This window comes from Etheostoma spectabile, chromosome 21 (genome assembly GCF_008692095.1).
Source record: "Etheostoma spectabile isolate EspeVRDwgs_2016 chromosome 21, UIUC_Espe_1.0, whole genome shotgun sequence".
NCBI classification, from domain to species: domain Eukaryota; kingdom Metazoa; phylum Chordata; class Actinopteri; order Perciformes; family Percidae; genus Etheostoma; species Etheostoma spectabile.
Genome location: NC_045753.1, coordinates 6,153,126 through 6,179,395, shown reverse-complemented (window position 1 = coordinate 6,179,395; position 26,270 = coordinate 6,153,126). Strand labels below are relative to the sequence as shown.

At 40.2% G+C, this 26,270-nt stretch overlaps 1 protein-coding gene across 6 annotated transcripts in view; it reads right to left on the bottom strand.

Annotated features, from left to right (window-relative positions):
• Window positions 1-26,270, bottom strand: part of LOC116671533 (RNA binding protein fox-1 homolog 3-like) — a 751,379-nt gene that overhangs the window by 632,439 nt on the left and 92,670 nt on the right. For 5 of the 6 annotated variants that reach the window (XM_032502899.1, XM_032502901.1, XM_032502896.1 and 2 more), the window contains exon 2: window positions 14,139-14,233. The gene's annotated coding sequence lies outside the window, so the exon portion shown is untranslated. The remainder of the gene's footprint in view (window positions 1-14,138; window positions 14,234-26,270) is intronic. The other variant, XM_032502895.1, reaches the window with a different exon arrangement.

Sequence of the window (26,270 nt, the reverse complement as noted above, 5' to 3'; positions counted from 1 at the left end):
TTTAGAGAAGTCTCTGAGGCTTGAGATACAATAACATGCACATGTGACATCTATTTTCCACCACACACGCGTCTTCACTGCATTCCAGAGGTGGTGCATCCCAGAGATGTGGGTGAAGCAGCTCTCCGCTCCGGTAATGATAAGCGGCAGGTCTATTTTCACGTAAGCCGCGGGCCGTTCAGACAGCCGGGTAGGAAGGGACACCCCCAACTATCACATAAGTCTCTTCGGCAACACCACAGACAATGAAAGATTCATCTCAAGAGGGCAAGGCGGCTGCAGTTGCTTTTCATCGACAGCAAGACCCAAGGGGACCCAGAGCCTGCTGGGAAATGGTTCCCAATCAACTTAACATGATGGCGTTTTGTATAAATTTAATTGATTTTGAATCAGAGTGATTTTAATTGCTATTTGTCTGATTTGAAGGCTTATTCCGTGCAGAACACTTGTTGTGTGGCTGATAGTTACGTTTTGAAGTCAGAGACTAAATCTGTTTAGATCATGGACCATCTACAGTGTGTTGTTAATTAATGTCAGCAACAGATTGTATGTAGAGCATTTTGACAGCTACTCTGTCATAATTAAAACTAGAGACTGTGTACAAGCTGATAAGTGGGTCTGATAAATTTGTATTGAAGAATCAGAATCACACCACAGTATTTTTGTCACTTCCTGTTTAGTCTGAAGGCTGCTAAAATTGGCTGGAAACTTTTCCAATTTGACAGCGGATTTTTGTCACTGCTGCCTCCTGCTCTCGTCCACTTTACAGGCGAGGCGCCTCGCAGATCATCTCGAACAAGCCTAATATCGCATCATAGGGCCTTTTCATAAGGACATCACCAGAAAAGAGAAGCCATGGAGTTTAATTACAGGAGTGCCTGGAGTGGAAGGTAGATACCAGCTAAATAAACATGATTGTTCTGTAACATACTTGTAGAGACAATAAAATGTTATTTGGGAAGGCAAGACGCTACGCTTCTGAGACACTTCCGGTGTGGCCTGGTTTTAGTGTGAAGCCACTTTTGTCACTAAAAAGATACCGAAAATAAGGTTGTAGTATTGCAGAAGGATTGACAGTGTTCCTACTGAATCTATGGAGATTCCACAACTAAAGCATAAAAGGATGATTATATTCATACATACATATATACATACATACATACATTCATACATACATACAGACAATAATAGCCAAATCTCTTACTTGCATTGATTACTCAATGCTCAGTTCAGGTGTCATGGACTATCTTATAAAACAACTGAATTGCTGTATTTCTCATTCGATCATGCACACCATGGCATTGACATGACATGATCACACTGGCATTGAATAGGCTACTGTTACAAGTTGAAATTCATCAGAGGCTGCTGCAAAGTTCATGGAAACTCAGCATAGATTTATCAGTCATTTCACATATCACTGAAGAAAAGGTAAGCAGCTGTTTACCAATATCAGAATCAGTCCTATTACTTAACATGTGAATGAACAATAAAAGCAGGCATAGATTGTGTTTGGACACAGCCTTGCTATTGAAACGCTTAGAGATATTAAATTGCTTTAAAAGAACCTAAAATTGTCTAAAATTGTAATCATTAATTTAATAAGAACTTGTCTTCAGTCATATGATGCCAAAAAAAATGAGGCTCAGTTGGAAAACATTGGAAATAGTTCACTGAAGTGTGTTTAATTTTAAAACATTTTATGAGAGAAATAGGCTATGACTTACTGAATCTGTCTTCATTTCAGTCAGACAACAGTCAGTTTAAAAGATTTTCGCAATGCCCCCCCCCTCCCTTCTCGAATGTCTCTGCGTTGCTACCAGAATGAATTGCATCGCTGCTCACATAGACAATAAATTGGGGGAAGCGGGAAATAATGCTGGACAGTGGACGTGTACCATGACCCTTGTGTCTGTGTAGGTGAAAAAAGTTGGTGCTAAATAGTGCGTCAGTGCAGAGACAGGTTTGGAAAGCTGGAATTGTAAAAGTGGAATACTGTGCGTGCGTGTGTGTGTGAGAAAAAATGAGTGACAGCATTCTCACATTCTTCCACCTAGCTGATGCAGAGCTGTCACCTCCACCTGTATCAAAACTTTAAAGAATACATATAGACTTTCGAAAAATGTTGAATGTATTTACATCTGCATAGACTTGCATGTGCACACACACTGTCAAAACACATGAGCCTGTGAGTGGGGTGCTCAACCCCCTGTTGTGCTCTCTCACACACCTATCTTCCCTTTTCTCTTTGTTTTAATTCCTCCTCGTCTGCCACACCTTTCACCCGGCACTCATTGCCTCTCCACACCCCCCGCTGCCTCCTGTTCCCTCTACGTTTCATCTTTTCCCTGTCAAGTGAGCCTTTTGAAGGTGTGTGTGGGGCAAGGAGGGGTGAAGAATCAGCTCAACCTGAAACAATCCATCCCAGAATCATTAACATAAGGCAACGCCACTGCTCCCCGTTTTGTATACTTTGTCAACAGAGTACAAAGAGGCTCTAAAGTGAACGGCAGATAGCGTATGGGGTCATGTATCGCTGCAGGTTGTTTCTTTAACTCTACAGAAGACTTTTAGGGTTGTTTCAAGACCTTCAGATGTAGTTTGGAGCGGGTCAAACGAAGTGCAAGCTTGACAGACTTTGCCTGGGTAATCTGTTTGATAGAGTAGGTACTCAACTCCTTAGGTCTAAGGAAGAACAAGGCAAAAGCACCTTAATGACAACCTTCCAGATTTATTCCCACCATCCGCCTATTCAGGAATAATGACAAGCGAGACTGAGGGAGAGAAAGAGGTGGCGGTCTGGAGGAAAGACGCGAGAAAATACAATAACGCTACAAACAATCTGAAAGAGTGATAGTGTTCCTGTCCGTTTAAAAAACAAGCATCCATTTCTAAAATGAAGTGCATCACTGAATAAATCAGTCTCAGGTTAATAAAGTTGTCATCCGTTTGATTTTCCTGAGGAAGAAGTACGGCGAGGAAAAGAAAAAACTGTAGAAATATGACCCCGTCAGCATTATCTCTTTATTTTATTGTTTGCAAAGAGGTCACCGTGAACGCAGCTCCTTTAGCTGCAGTTTTTCCTCCAACATTTCCTATAGAATTAGAGTTTCTTCTGTATTTATCAAAAATACAGTCAAATACCATGAAGCTTTGGCACTTGTGTACATGAAGGAACTCATAAGAAGACCGTGCATATAGAGCTAAAAGCAGCGAGAGGAAGGTTTTCCGGTTTTACACAGAAACACACATTTTACATCCCACCAAGCACCATACACCAATAACAGATGCAAGTCACTGCTGTTAAGAGTCCATTGCCATTTGTTATTCTCTTTTCTTTTCCTCATTTATTTATTTATTTTTTAGTCAATTAAAGTCACTCAGCCGTTCCGATTGGACCTGAGACTGCTAAACGGAGTTAATGTGATACGCAGCACAGACAAAGTCTCGGCCACCAGTGACAGCATTACTATTCATGGAGCTGATTTCAACTGTCTCTCACAACAATGAAAAAAAGAGAGAAGAGTAGGAGCGCAAGCGTGCCCAAAACACCAGAGAGTTCAGCAGTCTACCAGTATGCCAACTCAAAGACTTTACCACAAACATTATTAGTGTACAAAATGATCAGCCAAGTTTGATAAATGACCTGTTATTGCAATAACTCTTGCTTAAATATGTGACATATTATTTACACTGCTTTAGTATGGTTTAACTGCTCATCAGTAGCTGATTTGCTAAATCAAAACAGTCACTGCCATAAATGTTTCATGCATTTCGGTTAGATAGGCCTATCAGACATTTGTTTCCCTCCAATTCTTCAAGATTACACTGTGACAAATTTAGAGTTACATTTACAGTAACTTACTGGCAACAATTGGCCATGAAGTTACTGTGAATTATTTTTTACAGTAAAGGTACTGTACTTCCATTTACAGTATTTTATGTATTCATTGTAAAATATAAAACAATTAAACACAACATAAGATAAAAAGTAAAAATTCAGTAGTTTGCTTTATTATTTACATTACTATAGTGGCTATGTTGTGTTTTTTTACAGTAATGCTTTGACTACTGTGATTTCAACTGTAATACTTAGACTACTGTGATTTTGTCATGTCGACAAGGTTGTAATGAATCCTTTACAGCATTCTACTGTAAAAATCATACAGTCGTGTTACTGTGAAATCTAAAGGAAATAACTAGATTTCACAGTCATTATTTACAGTGTAGTCATTTTCCGCTGTTGTGTAAGCAGCAGAAACAGCCCTTACTTTAACTGTTTAAAAGTGTGTGTCATAGTCATAATAGTTTGGTAATCCCGAGACAAAATGGTATAAATGTTAAATCTTTTTTTTCCCAAACGCTACTGCAGAACACAGTATTTGTTTTGATCCTTATTTGATTCTAGGTGTGTGATTGTATACTACGTTGTGCCTCAGGCATGTGTGTTGTCACCTGTCCTATTCTCCATCTATACAAATGAGATCATCTGCAGCAGCGGGCTCAAGCTGTTTAAGTATGCGGATGACATGGCCTTGGTGGCCAACCTCGCTGAAGACCACTCCCTGTCCACTTAAAAGCATTATGTCAACAGAATGGCACTTTGGTTCAAGAGAAGCACACTGGAGCTTAACATCACCAAGACCAAGGAACTGGCTATCGGGGCCAACTGCTTGATACTCTTCATCCACCATCTACACCATTGTGGCTGGAAGGACAAGTAGTGGAACAGGTTGGAAGTTTTTTACTTTGATTGACCACCCTCATAACTTCCCCCTGCATGTTGACACAATAAAAAAAAGGCCTAACAGTGCATGGGTCTCCTCAGAAGGCTTAAAGGATTTGAAGTGAGACAGGTCAGTCTGTCCAGAGTATACCAGTCACTGATAGTCTGTGCTCGCTTTCAACATCCCATTGTGGTAAAGCTTCCTACCAAACAAATGCAAGAGAAAGCTGGCTAGGATAACCAGGCATTCCACAAAAACGGCCATTTAATCTTTATCTTTTTTATCTTTAAAGAATCAGCTTTCCTCAACTATCCTGGTGAACTTCTATCGCTGTGCAATAGAAAGCATCCTGACAAACTGTGCAACAGTGTGGTATGGGAGCTGTTCTGTTGCAGAGCGCAAGGCACTGCAGCGGGTGGTGAAAACCGCCCAGCGCATCACCGGGACTCCACTGCCCGCCATCGAGCACATCCAGAGAACGCTGTCTGCATCGAGCTCGCAGCATCCTGAAGGACTCCTCTCACCCAGCCCACAGACTGTTTTCTCTCCTGCCCTCCGGCAGGCGTTTCAGGGTCCTCCGGACCAGGACCAGCAGACTAAAGAACAGTTTTTTCCCCAGAGCTGTCTCTTTATTGAACTCTAATCCTCATTGATCCCACTCCCCTCATATACTGACAGACTCTCCTCTCCCTCCTCACACCTGCCTCCATTTTGTTATCTGCAATATTATAATGTTCATCTGCACTGCTGACTGTTACTATAGTAACGACTGTTTACATCTGCATCTTTTGCACTACTTACCTTTTTGCACTACTTACATTTCATTTGCACTGCTGACTGTTTATTTATTTATTTACAGTACCAATTGTTTACATTTACATCCGCACTACCGTACTTTAACTGTAATATGCAATTACTTTCCACCACACTTTAATTCGGATAGTTTCTGCCCAAACTTTACCTTATTTCATTAGTATATTATGCTGTTTGCACATATCTGTAAAAAATTTGCAATTATAGTAATATCCACCAAATTCCTAGCTGTAAATCTTGCACACAATTCCTGTTATCTATATTTTGTATTCATAGGACAAACACATCTGTAAAACTCTGTTTATAATAGTATTCTTTTCTATATTTATTCATTACATATCCATGTCTTGCACTTACGGAACCATTGTATATCCTGCACTTACTGCTATTGCACTTCTGGTTAGACCCAAACTGCATTTCGTTGCCTTGTACCTGTACATGTGTAATGACAATAAAGTTGAATCTAATCTAATCTTTATATACAAGCAGTGGAAAGAAAATCCAACTTCACCATCCAGGATGCCTCCCACCTTCTCCACCAAAGTTAGAAGGAAGAAGGATCAGAGTGCCTCTGGCTAAAAAGTCATTTTACAACAAATCCTTCATTCCCAATGCATATACACACATATATACAAAACTCATGTTACTGACACATCACACACACTCTGCCTTTAATAAAAAGAAAATCTTCTAAAATGGCAACATATTAAACAACAAAGCTTTTTGAATCTTTAAAAACAACGTTTCAGTGACACATGGAACACGGATGCCGGTCTCCATGGTGAAAGTCCTGTGTTTGACCCATCCACTTGAGATTAGGGGTCTTACAATGACACTTCATGCTAGAACACACGCACACTGCTGTTACTCTGAACACGAGGGACTGCGCACTCCGTGACACATTTACACCTAGAAATACTGTGCTGTGTATGTGTGTGTTTTGGTGTATAGGTGTATTTGTCTGTGTGTGTGTATTTGCAGACAGGCTCGTAATGAGAAAGAGGAAAATATACTGTAGGCTTCAAAAACTATGATAAAGTGTAAACCACACATGGAAAGAAAAAAAAGTACTGTAGATTATGATTGAATTTTCTTAACATGAATTCAGCTTATCAAGAGAAGACACATGGGCTGTTTCACCCCTTTTTCTTCCTAAAGTGACACAAGCACACCAGGCAATGCTCTTATCTCCACTGATCTGCAGTATGCACGAACTTTCTTGCAGAGCTGCCCTTTGTTTCCTATGCTTGTTATCTTGATTCATTGAAAGTTGTGGCTGGAAAATAACGTGTGTGCGTGTGTTCAAAGATGTGTTTGGATGTATGTCTGCCAAATGACTCTGACTGAGAAGATGAACACAAGTCTAATGCCCAGAGAGCGTGAGACTCATCATTTTCAGAAGGGTGGCTACAAGTAGAGTTGGAAGTTTGGGTGGTTGGGTGAAGTATCTCCCTCTGGGTACAGGATAGCCACTCTGTTGGAATTTTAGCCCGGTAGCCCCAAGACAAGATGGCTGTGTCAGGAACCTGCTGGGAAACCCACTCATCCGTGCTGCAGACAAACATCCCAGAATATGAATGATGCTAAGCTAAAAAAAATGATTGTCGAGATGGTGCAATGAACAAAAAGTGGGCAAGAAAGACCTAAAGCCACAGAGAGAAAGAGGGATGTTGTGTTCTGGTGTGGATACTGTTTCAGATTTTTAAAAATCTTTTAGTTAATGTATTCTAAATATTTTTTTAAGGGCACCTTAATTGACATCAGTGTAAAATGCAAGACGTGAACATATTGGAATTAGCAAGAATGGTAATTTACATCTATAGTGGTCCCTAGGCAGGTAACAAGAAAAGAACATGTAAAGATAAAAGTGAACACAGTACTGGTTTGCCGTAAGCCATTGTCTGAGAAGAGTCTTAAAGTATAATAATCAGTGCACTCCCTTATTGCACATGCTAGACTATTCAAATATTTACTTTCTGACAGAAACTCTGCTGCACCGTCTTTCACATGACTTTTTAAAAAGTAACCGTGGACTCCGATCTGACCCCAAGATAAAGGACATCATTTACTATGTCAACTTCCTCCCCTCTCAGTTTTTTGATATTCGATAAAAGACATGAGAGGTGTCATTGCAGATGTATGAATTAAGAAGTGCTTCTTGAATGTATTTTGCATCATCTGCATTATTTGAAAATTCATTTTTGCATGAGATTAAATTTTTCATTCATGCATCATATAGTAAGTCGTTAATATAAAGTGTAAATTGGTCCCAGAATAGAGCCTTGTGGGACCCCTAAACACAGTTCAGGCTGGGAGATTTGGTGTTGTTGACCCCAACTCACGGAGGAGCTGAACTTGTCTTTTGAGGACTGTAGATATAGTGATAGTTACAGAATGGATGAATGCTATAAATGTACGCATATAAAAATAATAAAATGCAGGTCAAGTCTGATTTCCATTGCAAAGTTCATACTGGAGGTAATTTGGAGTAAAGGTAAAATGTTGGCAGATCGCTACTAAATCCACAATACAGTATATACACGCTTATCGTATCAGCTCATGTCTGTGCCTGTGGCCTGTAGCTGAGGGCCACTCTGCTGCCTTGACTCCCCACACAAAAGAGCACCTTGCCAGGCACATAATCCTCTCAGACCCCCTATAGAGCCTGGAGCTCTGGATCTCCCCCTGGATGCCACAGCTAACCACTAACCATTTTTAGCATCTGTGAAGTTGTCAATAAATACAATGAGTGCAGAGATTTTAATTGTATAGTTGTCCAGGGGTCTAGAGAAGGGGCTTTTTTTTTTAAATAGCATGTTAATATATTATTCAGACATTTTCAGTGATGTTCAGGGATTTTTCTGGGGAGATGAGGCAGAGTGCAGAAGGTTAAAAAGGGAAGAAGTGGTGGGGGTGTTCACATCCTTCTAAGAATCTCTCCCAAAGCTACAATATCTGTGCTGCTTTTTAAATACCCAAATCAGTTACACTGGCGAGCGCAGTTTTTTTTGTCTTTTGTGCCGGCAACAATGGAAACAAGCCTCCGGACACACCCACACACGCACTCACGCACACACACTTTTGATAACAACAATAGGCTAATCAATAAACCTTAACACCATACAGTACAACCCTCATAACATCCTCTTTATGTTATTATTCCAGTTCCTAATAATTAATAAATTAATTGTAGGTGAAACAGCTTTAGATGCTTATATGGCCCACAATCTTAAGAACGTAGTAATGTAAGTAAGTAAGTAAGTAAGTAAACTTTATTTATATAGCACCTTTCACAGACAAGAAGGGTCACAAAGTGCTTTACAGTAAAAAACAAAATAAACAGCAGCACATAGTATACTAAGGCATATTGCTAGTTAAAAGCTTGTCTAAAAAGATGTGTCTTGAGGTGTTTTTTAAAAGATTCCACAGAATCCAAGGCTCTCAAGGCTAAGGGAAGAGAGTTCCAGAGCCTTGGAGCCACCACAGAAAAGGCTCGGTCGCCCCTGGTTTTAAAACGTGTTCTGGGGACAGTTAAAAGGTCTTGGTCTGAAGACCTTAGAGAACGACCAGAAGTGTAAGCGTGCAGTAGATCCTGGATGTAAGCAGGGGCTTGTCCATGCAAGGCTCTATAAGTAGTGATTAAAATTTTAAATGCACTCTAAAACCAATTGGTAGCCAATGAAGAGCCTTAAGCACCGGAGTAATATGTGATCTCCTGCTGGTCTTAGACAGAAGTCTTGCTGCTGCATTCTGAACAACTTGCAATTTATCCATTGAAGATTTGTTTAAGCAAGTGTACAGTACATTACAATAATCCAAACGGGAAGAAATAAAAGCATGAACAAGCATCTCCAGCTCTTTTTGAGAGACCACAGAACGGATCTTAGAAATGTTCCTGAGATGGAAAAAACAGGAACGAACCACGGATTTCACATGACTGTTAAAACACCATAGATTTGTCAAAAATGACACCCAGATTTCGCACAACATTACAATCAGAGAGTGATAATGCCCAATGGCCTGCCTAATCTTAGGGTAATGCTGTCTGGAGCAAAGATCATCACCTCAGTTTTTCTGAGTTTAATTGCAGGAATTGTCCGCCATCCATTTGTTAATGGAGGCTAAACAAGTGTGCAACATTGTCAGTTTGTCTAGCCTATCAGGGCTGAAAGATAAATACAGTTGGATGTCATCAGCATAACAATGGTAAGATATTTCGTCAAAACCACCAATAATCTTTCCAAGAGGAAGCAAGTACAGACTAAACAACAGGGGGCCAAGCACAGAACCTTGGGGCACACCACAAGACAGAGGAGCAGAGTCCGACTTGTATGTTCCTATGGACACAGCAAAGGTCCTGTCTGAAAGATAGGAAGAAAACCAATCCAGGGCTGATCCAGTGATGCCTACAGCACTTTTCAGTCTATCAATCAGAGTGTAGTGGTCAACAGTATCAAATGCTGCACTGAGATCTAGTAGGACCAGGACAGAACATTTACCCCCATCAGCTGCCATCAAAATGTCATTGGAGACTTTAAGAAGGGTAGTCTCAGTAGAATGATTTTTACGAAAGCCAGACTGATACTTATCAAAAATATTATGAGCAACCAAAACATTATTTAGTTGGTTTGCAACCACCTTTTCTAAAAGTTTTGAAATAAAAGGCAATTTCGAGATAGGCCTGTAGTTTTTGAACAAAGTTGCATCTAAGTTGCTCTTTTTTAAAATAGGCTGCACAAGAGCATGCTTAAAACAGCCAGGGACCTGACCCAGCTGAAGAGATAAATTTAAAATTGAAACCAAACATGGGCCAAGAAGATGTAAGGTTTTTAAAAGCAAAGATGTGGATGTAGATGTATGTCTCTTTCACATCTGTAATTAAGGTCACTTGGTGCAGACTAAAGAATTAGCTCTGTTCTTGCCTTTCAATTCTGAACCGTTCATGTTAATACAGACCTATTATTAATCAAGAGGTGAAAATATGTAAACGTATGGATTGGCAGTTTTATTAGTTTCATCCTGCATCATCAGCACTAAGGGGAACATTTAATCATGTGTGTTTACATGGACAAGAGTGTTCCAGTTATGATCATATTCAGGGTCTGATATTTAAGTGGTACACAGATAAATCAGGTTATTCATATGTCCGTACAGGCTTGCAAACAGCTGTCTGCTCTGAGCACATCCCCCCCCCCCCTTTCTCTCTCTCTCATGTTTTTGCATTGTGTACTGTTATTTATTGTTATTTTGCGTTATTTTAACCTCTTTTTTAAAATAAAAAACATAGAATAGAGTGCTCCAGGGATTACATATTCTTGGATTTTGCATTTCTTTAAAAGAAAAAAGGATTAAGCACAAAATATGTGTCACTCTCTCCTTTTCAACTAATGTCATTGTTTTGTTACATTTATGAAAAATACACAATTTTACTGATGGTAAACATGTCAAATTTAACAAACAATAACCACAACATTTATCCGTTAGAGGTCGGGGAAAGACTCCCTTAGAAATCAACTCTTTTTGCAAGTTAAGCATCTCATAAACTTTGTCAAACACTGTCAACGAAAAATTAGTAAATATACACAACAATTATTTGTGCCTTGCTGTAATTTCGGCAAACTTATTTCTGTCTTAGTGTAAAAATCATTTTGAAAGTTTGTCCTGGCCTGTACTGCTGCTGACAGTCAGCTGCTGAGATGCCACACTCGCTGCTATTACTGAAAGGTTGGGAAACACTGCTCTCTCTTTTATTTTCATCCTGTTCTGTTGAATAACAGCTTTTATGGACAGAATAGCTAGGTGAAATTAGAAACTACAGACGGATCTCCATCCCCGTCTCACTACATCCTTCTCCGAAAACAACAATCAGCGTTTTACAAAACGCTTCAGCCTGATATTTTCATGACTTGATCAACCTCATGTGATAAAAGTATGGTAGGAAAACACATACTCATACACATCAAGTGATACAAAAAGCTGATTTCAGGCCCGTAAATGCTTTGCGTCCATAATCACTGATCCCCCTGATGGATAAATTCATTTCAACTTATTTTCCACACACAGCTTAGTGCATTTTGAGTCGGCCCCGTGTTCGCTATGTCAACTCGCAGGATTTCATGTCAGCAAAGTCCAGAAAACGATCCCATCAGGGATCAGTCACAGACCTGCCTGGGCTCCAGCAGGGAGGCAACAGGGCAAATCACAAGACTTCTTTTGTAATTTTACTCTGCGATAGTTACTACTCTGATCGCAACTTTTTTTTGAGAAACTGCCAAAACACATTGTACAGTGCACAAGACCTGACATGCTGTATGAATTTATTTTCACTTTCTTTTGTGTCAAGGAGAATCCCTCCACTTAGTGATGCATATATGTGCTGCCATGGTTACCAAATGATCTTCCATAATTACATTATACACAGTATGCCAACACTGATTAATTGCCAGTTGATGATGGATTATTTTTATAATTTGGATTCATGCTCAAATGAATCCTTCTAATGAGTGATTATCTTTGTTTTAACTTGTCAAGTAAACATTTTTGTTAAACTTTCTATTGTTTTAGGAGTTTGAGTCCTTTGCATTTGAGTCGGCCGTTGTTGTGTCTAAGTTAATTACATTGCTCTGTTAGTGTTGGAGGGGGAAAAAGTACGATAAAGCTAAGAGAGCAAAGGTTCTTTGCCACCACATCATTTTAAAATAGCCAGTCAGGGAAAGCTTAGGAGCTACTTTGATACTTGAATTGGCATACAGAGACTTTAAAATGACAACACAATCAGTTTAGGAGCGCTTACCAATGTTGGATTCTACACCCGGCAGGGATGCAGGACGTCTGGTGGCTTAAAGGGGTGGCAATTGGAGCAGGAGCAGCTTTATAGGGAGGTAGCCTAATTGTACACTATCACTGCTTGTTATCTCCTTAGATATTTTGGGGTTTAGATATTATATTGAGTATTTTTGTTGAGTTAAGGTTAAGTAGAAGTACATTTCTTTTGGAATACGTTTGTAGGTAGGTTTTGCTGTTATTTGTGGTTAATGTAGCAGTGTTTTTGTTAGTCTCCCCCTGTGTGTCAAAATCGGTCTGATCAGTCAATACATAAGTCCCCTTTGTTTCTTTTGCAGTAGGTCAGTTGTATTTTTGAGTCTGTTATCTTCAGAGCTTAGTCACTGTCTATTTATTTGACCTCTTTTATGGGCCCAAAACTTTATCTTCATTGATGTAATGATTTTTTGGGAAATAAAAACCCTTACTTTTGAACTTCCCTAGTGACTCCTTATGCTCCTTGATTTTTTTTTTCAACCGTGGGGTTAGGTTAGTCAATTATGGTTATCATGTAACATAACAGCATGGTATGGCAACTTGAGTTCAAAGAGTAAAACAAGCTCTTACCATAGTTAACAATGCAAGGGAGGTGATTGGCAAGTCACAGAAACAACTTTGCAATATACTTCACAATGCTGTACACAGAAAGGCTACACATGTAACAGCAGATACCTCACACCCACTGCACTCAGAGTTTGAACTCCCATCTGGCCATTGATTTAGTGTACCAATTTCACACAGACATTGAACAAAGAATGACTCAATCAGAGAAAACTTATATTGTATTTCCCAAGATATGCTTTCTTGTATTTATATAACATATTTGCTGCTACTTGCCCATTTGCACTATTATATTCTGTATATTCTGTACGTTTTTAATGTTATGTGCACCTTTCTTGTACTTGGTAGATGCCAAGACAATGTCCAGTGAGGTGGACAATAGAGTACATCCAATCTATTTTATTACAATCATGTTATGAAGAACTTGTAAGTTTTTATCTCCTATGACAATTCCAGGAGGTTAAAGTAGGAGTGCGTGAAACATACTTAAAACAGATCATAACTTTAGACAATCCAATTGCTAGCTGGAGAGATGCCACTTCACCATCTGAGCACTGCCAAGGCACGGTACCCCTCCAACTGCTCAGGGCGCTGGTCCAGCACTGGCAGTCCACTCACCCTGAAATCTCTCCATTTGTATGTGAATAGGTTCTGTGTGTGTGTGTGTGTGTGTGTGTATGTGTGTGTGTGTGTGTGTATATGTGTGTGTGTGTGTGTGTGTGGTGTTGTGTGTGTGTTGTGTGTGTGTGTGTGTGTGTATGTCCTCTTTCTAAATGAGTGGGGTTCAAAAACCGGGAATACACTATACTTGTGGGATCTGGACAGTTTTGTGGGGCCAAAATGCTGGACCCTGCAAATCTTAAGGTCTATTTGAGGGTTAAGACTTGGTTTTAGGATTAGGGTTAGAATTAGGTTATGGTTATTGTGAGGGTAAGGGTTTCTGTCAGTCATTTAGTTGTGATGGTTAAGGTTAAGGTAAGGGGTAGGGAATGCATTGAAGGGTCCCCACAAAGATAGTGAGAAGTACTATTTGTGTGTGTGGGTGTGTGTGTGTGTGTGTGTGGTCATGTTATTGAACTGATAAAGTCAAGTAGTAGTCCATTTTTTTGATTCATGTCTGTTGTGTCAAAAACAAAACACACACTGCAGGCGAGTGTTAAGACTCAGAATAGAATTGTCTTTAGATACAAAATAAAATTACTGAGGATGGCCTACCTTTAAGAATAGCTGTGGTCTTCTGTGGCTGGGATGTAGACGAAATGTGAGGAGCTTCTGTTAGACTGTCAGCATCTCTCTGTCTATCCAACTGTCTGAATGAAGAAAGATAAACACAAAGAGAGACTCTTTTATGGATTCACTTTAACCTTTCATGTAATAAAGTCAACAAACACCTATCATCCTTGACGTAAAACTCACACAGGTCCATGCATAAACACTGGGAACTGCGGCATATGAACAGCTGCCAGTGACCAAGCAGAGATAACGGAGAAACTGGGGATTCAGTGCCTTGCTCGTGGGCAGCCTGACAGCCACATATTTCCCATGAGCCTTAGCTTGGGTCAATGCTCTAACCTTTGTAGAGGCGGCTGTCAATATTCAACGGTGATTACTTTTCATCAATATAAGGTTAAATCTTAAGAAAACGTATAGCAGGAAGGTATAGAGGACACACACATTTAAAAGCAGAGACAAGAAACAAATGTGACTTTCCTCCCACCTCCATCAATTCATCCAGCAAATCAATACTACAGTTTCTCACTCTCTCTCTGTAGTGGACATCTACCAAGACTAAAGCTTGTTTCAATTCCATTTCTTTATCGTTCCAGCTTTCATTGTCCAGGTAAGTTATTTCTTAGCATTGAATGCTATTTATGACACAAAGTATGTGATACAAAAGTCAATACATACATACATACATACATACATACGTACATACATGAATGTACACAAACAAGTCAGGGATCAGCCACTGATGCAGTGCTAAATGGCGCTGGGCACTACAATTGAATTATTTTATGGATTCTATCTTTAATTTTGGTGTAAAATGTCTACATTTCATTCTAAAAAGCAACATCATTGGGGTGCCCTGGTAGCACACCTGGCAAAGCGTGTGCCCCATGCCACCACAGTCCTTACCGCAGCGGCCTATGTTTCGATTCCGAGGCCCTTTGCTGCATGTCCCCTCTCTCCCATTTCCTGTCTACAACTGTCCTATCAGTTAAAGGCCAAAGTGCCCAAAAACATATCAAACAAATTAATTAAAAATTATTGCAAAAATAAATATAATTGATAGCTGTCTATATTACCCATAAACTGTGGCATGAATAGTTAGATCATATGCATTCTCCCAGTGTATTCAAGATTCCTTTTATTGTCATCCAGCAAGACACAGAAATGTCAAGCATTACGAGCATGGCTTCTTTTAAAAACGCAAACACAAAACAGGGTAATAAAAAGCACTCTATGAATATATATACTGTATAAAAAATTGAATAAATAATTTCCAGCCAAATATATGTTTGTACAACTATGTGATGTATTGCACTTGTAAATGAATAAATAGTATTGCACATTTGCAGATTTAAGCACAGTTAAGTGGCGATTAGTTGACTTTAGTAGTCTGATAGCAGCTGGGTAACTTGTCATGCTGCAACGCATGCTGAAGGGAGGGGGAGACCAGGCTGTGACATGGGTGGGTGGAGTCTTTTAAGATGCTCGTGGCTTTAGTCAATAGCCACTTTTGGGCCAGATCCTCAATTGCTCTCGGTATGGCCCCAATATTCCAATCTGTTGACCTCACCACTCTCTAGAACACTCTCTGTGGTGCCCCGGCAGAAAGTGGTGAGGATAGATGAACTGAGGTAAGCCTTCTTCAACCGCCGCAGGAAGTGTAGACGCTGGTGAGCCTTTTTCACCAGACTAGTAAAGGACTGTTGTGACTCATGTTGCTGCATCGCATTGAAAATCTCTGGTTGTGAGAAGTGAAGCTATAGGAGTCAACAAAACAGCTCAGATGCTACTTGTGTAGTTAAAGCCCAAAGGTAACTTAATTTTATTACACTGTATACCATAGATAGACTATATAAGACTATTGTCACGATAACAAAATTATGACTTTGATGTGATACTGAATCAAATACTTAAAACAAGCAAAAACCTAAAAATATCAGGAAAAAGTAATGGACATGAAAATTAAGATTCTCTTTTAAAATTTATTTAAAATGTAAACCTAATTGAAATATTTACAGGGTATGCAGTAATCTGATGCCCCCTATTCTTGAGATTTCATATTTGTAACCAGATATCACTTACAGCATTTAATGGGACTTTTTTTTTGGTAAAACAGCGCCCACGCTTTGGTACCGCCTAGGACTCGACCAAAGTTGAGCCAGGGTTGACTTTGTGTTTGAAAGCGTTTACCTGCATTGACTCGGCTTCTTCGAGTGGTAGGTCTGACATGGGTTGGTTTATTTTATAAAATAAATTACTAATTTTAGATCAGTCTAAGAGCTCCCATATATTTAGTTTTGATTGACTTTTAGATAAGACACTTAAACAGCAATCTCAACAGAGGGATAGAAAAGCCTGTTCTTTATGCTGCAAACTTCACTGGCTGACAACCAAATGGATGTGATACTGCTGATACTTGTTGACGGAGTGTGTTGGCAGTGGTGTATCTTGCATTAAACATTTAGCTGAGTGCTGGTGATGCTATGTACATCACCAGCCGGATGGTAGCTCCAGGCAGCAGAACCGCAGACAAATGTATAATTAAACTGCAGCAATCGTCTCCCCCCCCTCCCCCAAAGAGGATTTGTGTGTGTGTGTCTGTGTGTGTGTGTGTGGGGGGGGGGGTTGTTGCGAGTGTTGACCTTGGCTTTGGTGTTGACTCTGAGGTATACAAGGTGGGGTTGGTTGGAGAGTTTGTGGCCATCCCATGAAACGTTCAGTTCTGTTTTTTCAGCTCTAATTTTAAGATGGAAGCTCCATAGTTGGGTTTTTAATGGGTTTGATGGGTAGATGAAGCGGCGGCATTGTGGGGGAAGCGGTTGGTCATTTATGTAGATGTTGAAGAGGAGGCGGGCCAGTACGCTGCCTTGTGGTAGGCCGTTCTTTTGTGCTTTCCATTTGGGCAGCGATGAGGTCTCTGAAAGCTGCTCTGGTGATGAGTTTGTTTTCAAAACTCTCCTCAATGTGTTGGGTGAGGTTCAGTAGCTGCCCAGCACAGGAGCGGCCATGGCGGAAACCAGCTTGATCTTTAGTAAGCTTATGGTCTATAATGGCGTAAGTAATAGCCTTTCGCAGAGCTTGTAGGTGGAGCAGAGGAGGGAAATGGGTCTGTAGCTCTTTGGGGATGATGGATCCTTTCCAGGTTTGGGAATTGCAACAGTCTTGGCCTTTCTCCGTACCGGTGGGATTGTTTTTTGTGCCATGCGTGAGTTCAACATTGCTCGCAACCAGGTCTTTGCTTTGGGTCCCAGATGCTGTACCATTTCCGCCAGTACGTTGTTGATTCCTGCTGCTTTCCCAAGTTTCAGCTTGCTCACTGCATCTTTGAGTTCATGTTGGTCAAAGGGCTTGGTAAGGGCTCTGGCTGGTTGTCTTCTCTTATCTATATGTAAAACTAGAAAGTAACATGTTCTGAATATCCTACTACTAAAATTGAGAGCAGCGTGTTTGTTTATGTGAACATGCATATCATGAGAACCGTTCAAACCGATCAACTTCACACTTTTGGGGTTAATTGCTGGAGACCCTAGGAAGAGTCTAAAAACATATTGTTTTATTTTTTAATGTCAAAAAAGAGTTACCAGTTTTACTTTTTTAAACTTTTATTCTTATATCAAATCTTTTTTTTTGACTGTGTCCACCATACCAGAAATGTGATAGAAGAAGTTGACAGTGAAGGATAATACTAGAGAAGGGTTTTACATTAAGATTTTCATCATGCCAAAGCACAAATCACCACTGTTGGCAAGTCGTACCAAACGGAGGAGGTTGTCCGTCATCTATTTCCCAATTGATCACAAATTGTCTGCAATTACACTGCCCCTTAAAAAACTGGTGCCAACCCAGCTGACCTAAACCACTACAGGCCCAACATCGACCCTATACCCTTTGTCTGTACACCCTCAAGTGGGTGGCTGCAGCAGTCCCACCTTCACTCAAACAACCTCCATGAACCCCTCCATTTTGTTTTTTGCCCTAAACACTCTTGGTCTTGAGGTCTCAAGTGCTTTTTTAAGGCACCGTTGGAATCAACCACCGCCTTAACACACACTCCCAAAGTGAATGTTAGTGACAGCAGAAGAAACTCTGATTGATTGGAAGATGTCAGCCAAATTGTCAGTAATAACATTTTATTAATTTCATTGTATTTATTATATATTATAAAAGAGTTTATTTGCAAAACAATATATAAAAGAAAATACACAGCAATGTGAAAATTCTGCAATGTAATGCTGGGACCACCTACAATTTGTTTTTCAATCAGCACTAAGAAAGGTAGGATAAATAAGCCGGCTAGCTAAAGTTATCAATCTGTCTTGGTACCAAAACTTCAGAAATCTCTCCATCTCTCACCGAAAGTGATTTAGCAAATATTAGCAATGCTTATTAGCTAGCTGTGTATTTACTGTATGTTTCTGTTCTTGGTCTTGTGACTGTCTCAATCCCTCTTGGTCTTGTCCCGGTCTTGATACACTGATCTTGTTAATGACTTGGTCTGTGTTTAAGTGGTCTTGACTACAAAACTGATAAACACAGAACTGAAACACCCTTTGGGGAAATCACCTCCTCCATGCAGCCAACACTGGATTGCTCACTATCCTTATCCTCCTTGACCTGACTGCTGCATTCAACACCATCTCCATCCCACTACTCCTGGAGCGCCTGGCTGACATTGGGATTAGTGCATTTTTAATGTACTTGTCATATGTCACTGACAGACAACAGTATGTCCAACTGAGGAACCGCAGATCACAGTGTTCTCTCCCATTTACAGCACATGAGGTAATTGATATTGTTGTTTGTTACATGTGTTTTGTTATGTATGTGAAAAAGTGTACATGTTGGGATGTAATGTAATTTTCAGTGAAACATCAATACCTTACTTAACACTTATATGCTTACAAGGAGAAACCAACCCACAATGCTGGTTTGCATGCATCACCTATTTGTATAGTGTGCTGCATTTGTGGCTCCACAAATCACTCCACCCCCACCTTGGAAAATTCAAAACAAGTACTACCCTGCACCATTGAATGCATAGATAAATAGAGTTCAGAGTAGGCAGATTGAGACTGTCTGTACAAGTGGGGATAAGAAAAAGGATGGGAGATGGGAGATGGAGAGCAACAGGAGAAGTCTCATTGCTTTTTATACCTCAAGGCCTTTCCAAATGTATTCTCACTGCATGGAGACATGTGACTGTAACAGAAAGATAACAAAAACAGACAGACAAACTTGTCCAGCACTCTGCAGGGTCAGTCCCACTCACCGAGGTAGGCCATGGAAAATACAGAACCAGGTTTGACCCACATTGTCGTCAGAAACTAGCCTTTTGTTTAAAATAACAGTCAACCAAGGAGCAGAAATTTTAGAATGAATTATTATTAGAGATCTCACAGCTGCACTTAAAGGTCCCATTACATGGAAATTTCACATTATGAGTTTTTTTTAATATTAATTTGAGTTCCTCCAGCCTGCCTCTGGTCCCCCAGTGGCTTGAAATGGCAATAGGGGTAAACCAAGCCCTGGGTATCCTGCTCTGCCTTTGAGAAAATGAAACCTTGGATGGGTTGATCTGTAATCTTGCTCATTATGAGGTCATAAGGGGCAAGGTTACCTCCCCTTTCTCTGCTTTACCCGCCCAGAGAATTTGGCCCACCCATGAGAAAGAGTGAGATCAGAGAGTGGCAGTTAGTCAAGGCCACACCCACAGTCCCCAGTCTATGTAAAAGAGACTTCAGATACAGTATTAGGGGACCACTAAGGTCTGTATAAAAACATCCAAAGAGCACCATGTCATGGGACTTTTAAGTATATAATTTTAACTATCCTCTCCATACAAAGCTTTACTGGACCATTGTCTGCCTTGGATGTAAAATTACGAAAAGTAATGGAGACAGAACTTTAAAATGTTGAAATTACCAATGCAACTTTGCCCAACAGCCTCTGCAGGCCTACAGCTCTTTAAAAATGCCATTTGTTGGATCCTGTTTCTCATATTAAAGGGCCTTTGTTTACTCTGACTGCTAATTTGTTATTTCCGAATGTGAGTACTGTTTGGAATGCTGCATTTTTAAATCAGCACTAAAACAATATAACAATTAGCCGGGGGGGATGCATGGGATTTCCCCCTTTCTTGTCTATGTATCGCTGCCTCTGCTGAAGAATTTTATTACCCCCCTACTTCCTTCTAAGTGAACAATGCTTCCTCAACAATTGACCTTATGATATACACCTATACCATAGCATGAAACGTGATCACATCGTTTGCTACTGCTTTCCATTACTTCTGCTCTACACTTCTACAACTTCTTGCTTTCTCACAGATTATGTAGTTTTTACGCCTCCTGGTGTTTTGGAGAATACTGCAACAAACAAAGCAGTGAGCATGAACGTTACCTGGCATGCTCCCGCACAGCAGTGACCTGTTGGCTGGATGTCACTATGCTGCAGGTGTATGTTTTTTAGTATTAGCATTAGTGTAGAGGCAAATGGCTGTGAGTGTTCGTTCATTTTGTCAGTTCAGAAAATGTGTACAAAAACTTCCTGTTATCAGAAACCATGTTGGTGTTAAGAGTTTGACAAGCTACACCTGTTCAACAAACTGTATGGCTGGACAACATACAATAAAGACAATACTTAGTATAAAGTATCTTCTTTGATTACCCTAGGCACCGCGTCCAATCACACCCACTGTACACAGTGATCGGCCAGGTGTGTGGAGGTGTGAACATAGACAGGGTTTGATCTTCTTTCCCAAGCATAGTTTGTTGCCCCTTTTCCACACAACTACTTCTGTTTTTTTGTTTTTTTTACATTGACAACCAAATGCACCTTCTGCACCAAGTAGGGCTAGGTACCGAATACCGAATACCGCAAATTTCAAGTATCGAGTATCGAAAACTGCCTCTTCATTCAATACCCAATTTCAATACCCAAGGAGTAAATCTCATCAACATCAGTGAGCCAATAAGCATGCAGCATTCTTCCACCAAAATCTAAACATGTTTGGGATTGGCCATCTAACAAGATCTCACATAGAAGAGTTGAGAAATGAATAAAAACATTGTGCCGTTATTTGTAATGTTGTAATATCTTTTTGTTTTATGAAATTGGTATTAAAAATAGTATTTGTGGACATTCAGACATGGTCAGACCTGGGGCCTGTTGCACGAAAGTAGAATAAAGACATCCAGGCTAAGTGAAAAAGCGCAGCTTGACTTAGTGTGATCTTCTCATCGCGGCTTAATCGGTTGCACATTTGCCGAGCCAGGATGAACAGGTGGAGCTATGTCAAGCCAGGTGTAGATAGCTGGGATAAGTGCACGTACACGGCTTTCTTAAATAGACCACGATATCGATCACAGATTTACTGATGTAGAGATGGAGAAGACCCATGCGCCACATGTTTCACCCAATGAGCAGCAGCTTCTGATGGAAAGTAACGAGGAGGGGAATAATATAATATGCAGAGAGGGAAATACGGCTGTTGTCAAATGGAGAGAAAAAGCCGAACATAGCGGACCCGACTGAATGTGTGGGGTGTAAAAATATAGCATTTGCCTTAAAAGTGAGCAGAGGGACAATGTTCCTCAGGAAATGGACCCTAAGGACTCTAGGCTTAATTTCAAACCCTTATTCACAACGCGAGAACATGTTTTACAACGATATGCACAAATCTCTATAAGCTATATCTAATTCTTTGTACAATTAATGTTCATACAGAACAATCAGAAAGGGCCAACAACTAGAAAAAGTAGTAGCCTAAGTGACTTCCATACACGCTGTGAGCATTTGTAAAACAATATTCATGTTTTTTTATTCTTCTGACAAGTGACCGCACCAAAATGAAAGATTAAGAAGCATTGTGGTTTTCCCGGTGTGATGAATGATAATTACACTACATACACTACCGTTCAAAAGTTTGGGGTCACCCAAACAATTTTGTGTTTTCCTGAAAAGTCACACTTATTCACCACCATACGTTGTGAAATGAATAGAAAATAGAGTCAAGACTTTGACAAGGTTAGAAATAATGATTTGTATTTGAAATAAGATTTTTTTTACATCAAACTTTGCTTTCGTCAAAGAATCCTCCATTTGCAGCAATTACAGCATTGCAGACCTTTGGCATTCTAGCTGTTAATTTGTTGAGGAAATTGCACCCCACGCTTCCAGAAGCAGCTCCCACAAGTTGGATTGGTTTGATGGGCACTTCTTGCGTATCATACGGTCAAGCTGCTCCCACAACAGCTCAATGGGGTTCAGATCTGGTGACTGCGCTGGCCACTCCATTACCGATAGAATACCAGCTGCCTGCTTCTGCTCTAAATAGTTCTTGCACAATTTGGAGGTGTGTTTAGGGTCATTGTCCTGTTGTAGGATGAAATTGGCTCCAATCAAGCGCTGTCCACTGGGTATGGCATGGCGTTGCAAAATGGAGTGATAGCCTTCCTTATTCAGAATCCCTTTTACCCTGTACAAATCTCCCACCTTACCAGCACCAAAGCAACCCCAGACCATCATATTACCTCCACCATGCTTAACAGATGGTGTCAGGCATTCTTCCAGCATCTTTCCATTTGTTCTGCGTCTCACAAATGTTCTTCTTTGTGATCCAAACACTTCAAACTTGGATTCTTCCGTCCACAACACTTTTTTCCAGTCTTCCTCTGTCCAATGTCTGTGTTCTTTTGCCCATCTTAATCTTTTCTTTTATTGGCCAGTCTCAGATATGGCTTTTTCTTTGCCCTCTGCCCTGAAGCCAGAATCCCGCAGCCGCCTCTTCACTGTAGATGTTGACACTGGTGTTTTGCGGGTACTATTTAATGAAGATGCCAGTTGGGGACCTGTGAGGCGTCTGTTTCTCAAACTAGAGACTCTAAGTACTTATCTTCTTGCTCAGTTGTGCAACGCGGCCTCCCACTTCTTTTTCTACTCTGGTTAGAGCTGTTTGTGCTGTCCTCTGAAGGGAGTAGCACACACCGTTGTAGGAAATCTTCAATTTCTTAGCAATGTCTCGCATGGAATAGCCTTAATTTCTAAGGACAAGAACAGACTGTCGAGTTTCAGATGAATGTTCTCTTTTTTTCAGATGTGTGAACATGATTGCACAAGGCTTTTCTAATCATCAATTAGCCTTCTGAGCCAATGAGCAAACACATTGTACCATTAGAACACTGGAGTGATAGTTGTTGGAAATGGGCCTCTATACACCTATGTAGCTATTGCACCAAAAACCAGACATTTGCAGCTAAAATAGTCATTTACCACATTAGCAATGTATAGAGTGTATTTCTTCAAAGTTAAGACTAGTTTAAAGTTATCTTCATTGAAAAGTAAATGTAAATGTAAATGTGCTGTATTTATATAGCGCTTTTCCAGTCTTAACAACTGCTCAAAGCGCTTTTACATCTACAGGACAAAAGTACAGTGCTTTTCCTTCAAAAATAAGGACATTTCAATGTACGTAGGTACTGTATATAGGCACGTTATTGGTCCAAGGAAGGGAGACTAATTGAGAAGGTTATGAAACCAATGTAAGCTATTATAAAAAACATTAGGCCTACTTATTAAGGAGTAACACAAACTACCCTTTACTAGGAAGGGCAAGCAACAAGAAAATGAAATCATGAATGTATTGGTCTCTGACCAGTCTGCAATTAATATCATCTGAGAAAATCACTACATTAATATTGTCACACTTAATCTTCGGAGCGCGTCCTGTAACCTGAAGCTGAGACCACGGACGCTGCGCTGCTCATCTCTACTTTTACAGAGAGAGTGGACACTGACGCGATGCACAGGTCTGCCGGCAGGCAGCGGCCACCGGGCCGCAGCTACCGGGCAGCGGCTGCACGCCAGGCAGCCTCGACACACTACCGTCCCACCGGGAAAAGTCCCACTCCGCATCTGGGTTCCAGTGCAACAATTTCTAACCATCTAAACAGCTGTAGTAGGGTTTAAATCCAACTCGCGACAACAATAGTGAGAAGTAGGCTAATGCAGAAGACAACGGAATAACTGTTAAACACGTTTATTTCGGATCAGAGCGGCAGCTGATTGAACACATGAGACTCCATGTTTAATTTTAGCCTGGCTGTTAGCCTGCTCTGGACCAGGCTAGCCGCAAAGAATAAATCTCCATGGTTACTTGGCTGGGTTTAATTTAATCTGGTTTCGTGCAACTGAGTCAGAGCTAAATTCATCCAGGATAACTTGAATATCCCGGCTTAATCCCTTATCCTAGTTTCGTGCAACAGGCCCCAGTTGTCCAATGAGCAGACTCAAACTGATATGGTGTTGCACCTTGCTCTGTTCCTGCTATATGTGACCATACAGAGAAAAACAGACCAAGACACACAAAAATAAATACATCTAGATGTAAACATACATCTCTGACTAGATGTAAACATACATCTCTTTTATCAACATGGAGGAGCTTTCTTTGTGCAAATGTTTTTTTATTGAAAACAACATTGACATATAGCCTACTGTAGTGTTCAATTTCACACTAACATTCTTACTTGGAGCAAATAATTTCTCACACAATGTAACACTGTCCATCAATAAAAGGGTGAAAAAAATACTTTGACAAGGCTGGGGGGGCGGAGAATTGTTATCAGCTGTGTGCTTGGCCATCAAGTGGTATTTCAGACTGGACGTGCTGCGATGATAGCTCAGTTCACACCGACCAGACACACAGATCACTTTGGTCTTGTCAGTGGAACCGTTTGGCAACTTTTAAAAAGTAAAATTTCCTTCCAGAATCTTATTGACATCCAATTTGGCGTCTCACGCTTGCCATCCACTCAAAACGTAACGTTACTACTCTTTGGCCAACTCGCAAGCCCAAACGGTGTGTGTGCGCCTGTTGTTTTGTTTCCAGTCTAGCTAGATCCGCTGTGGTGGTGTAGTTCTTCTAACATTACTAGTTGTTGCAACAGCATGTGAAAAAAAAGTCTGCTAGGCAAAAACTAACGTTAAACCTTGTGATAAAAAAATTGGCACCAGTAAAATTGGTTTCCGTAATCACCTTTTATAACGCGTTTAACTGACCACACTAGTTTCTGTCAAATATGAAAGTGTATTTTATGATGCTAACATTACTGTTTATTTACAAGGAGTCTGGTGAGTAAAGCAAAATCAATTTCGCAGATGTTTTTCTATTTAAAAAAAAAGAATCTTACTCTTTAAGAGAAAGGTTGACTTCCATAGAAATCTTTCCATAATGTTGTCAGACGCTTACAATATCAATCTGAGTCTGTCAGTGGCAAAACGAGCACTTTTGTGAAGGTATATACAAGATAGACAATTCCCCTATTAACTTACATTGTAGCTTGTTTTGTTGTTGCAGACTGCAGTGACCTAGCTTAATACTGGACCAATGTCAAAGATTGTTGTTCCTATCAGTCACTTATACAGAAAAACATGGGGAAAATAGTGGCCAGGTGTGAAAAAAACGTAGTTACCCTTTAATGTCCATCTTCTTGTTAATCTCTAATCCAGACAACATAAACCAGAGTGAATTTAAACACCTGCCAAGAACTCTATTGAACAAACTGTCTGTCAATCAGGCGGCAGCCTGAGTCAGCACATGTATACACAATCCAACATGCAGCGTTCATTGGCTTCTTGTCTACTATGCTTTGTCGAACACCAATCAGAGAGAATTAGCATCATTTTTTCTGAACTAACTAATGTATGTAATGAAGGGGTGACTTTAAGCAGTCACATACATGGATTACTGGTTTATATTAAGATACCTGTGAGTTCTATTTAGCCCCCCCATTGTCTTGTTTTGATAGACCCATCCAAAGCGCTGTTCTGGCTATATCATAGATGCATTCAGGGATAGAAGAAAAAAAAGCTCTGGCTTGTTTGCTGGGTTGTTGTTTTTTCCAATTATCCTCGATTATAATCCAATTAGCCACACAAATAACCTGTAAATACACTTAATTTGATCCAGACCAAGCCACCCATAAATAGAGCTAGACTTAGATATGTTATAATGGAACTTGAAGTTGATGCCATATGGTTTCAATATTAAAACAGACCCAATTAAAGCATTTATTAGATGCTGAGCAAAGAAGCTGGTCATATAGCACAGAGATTGTT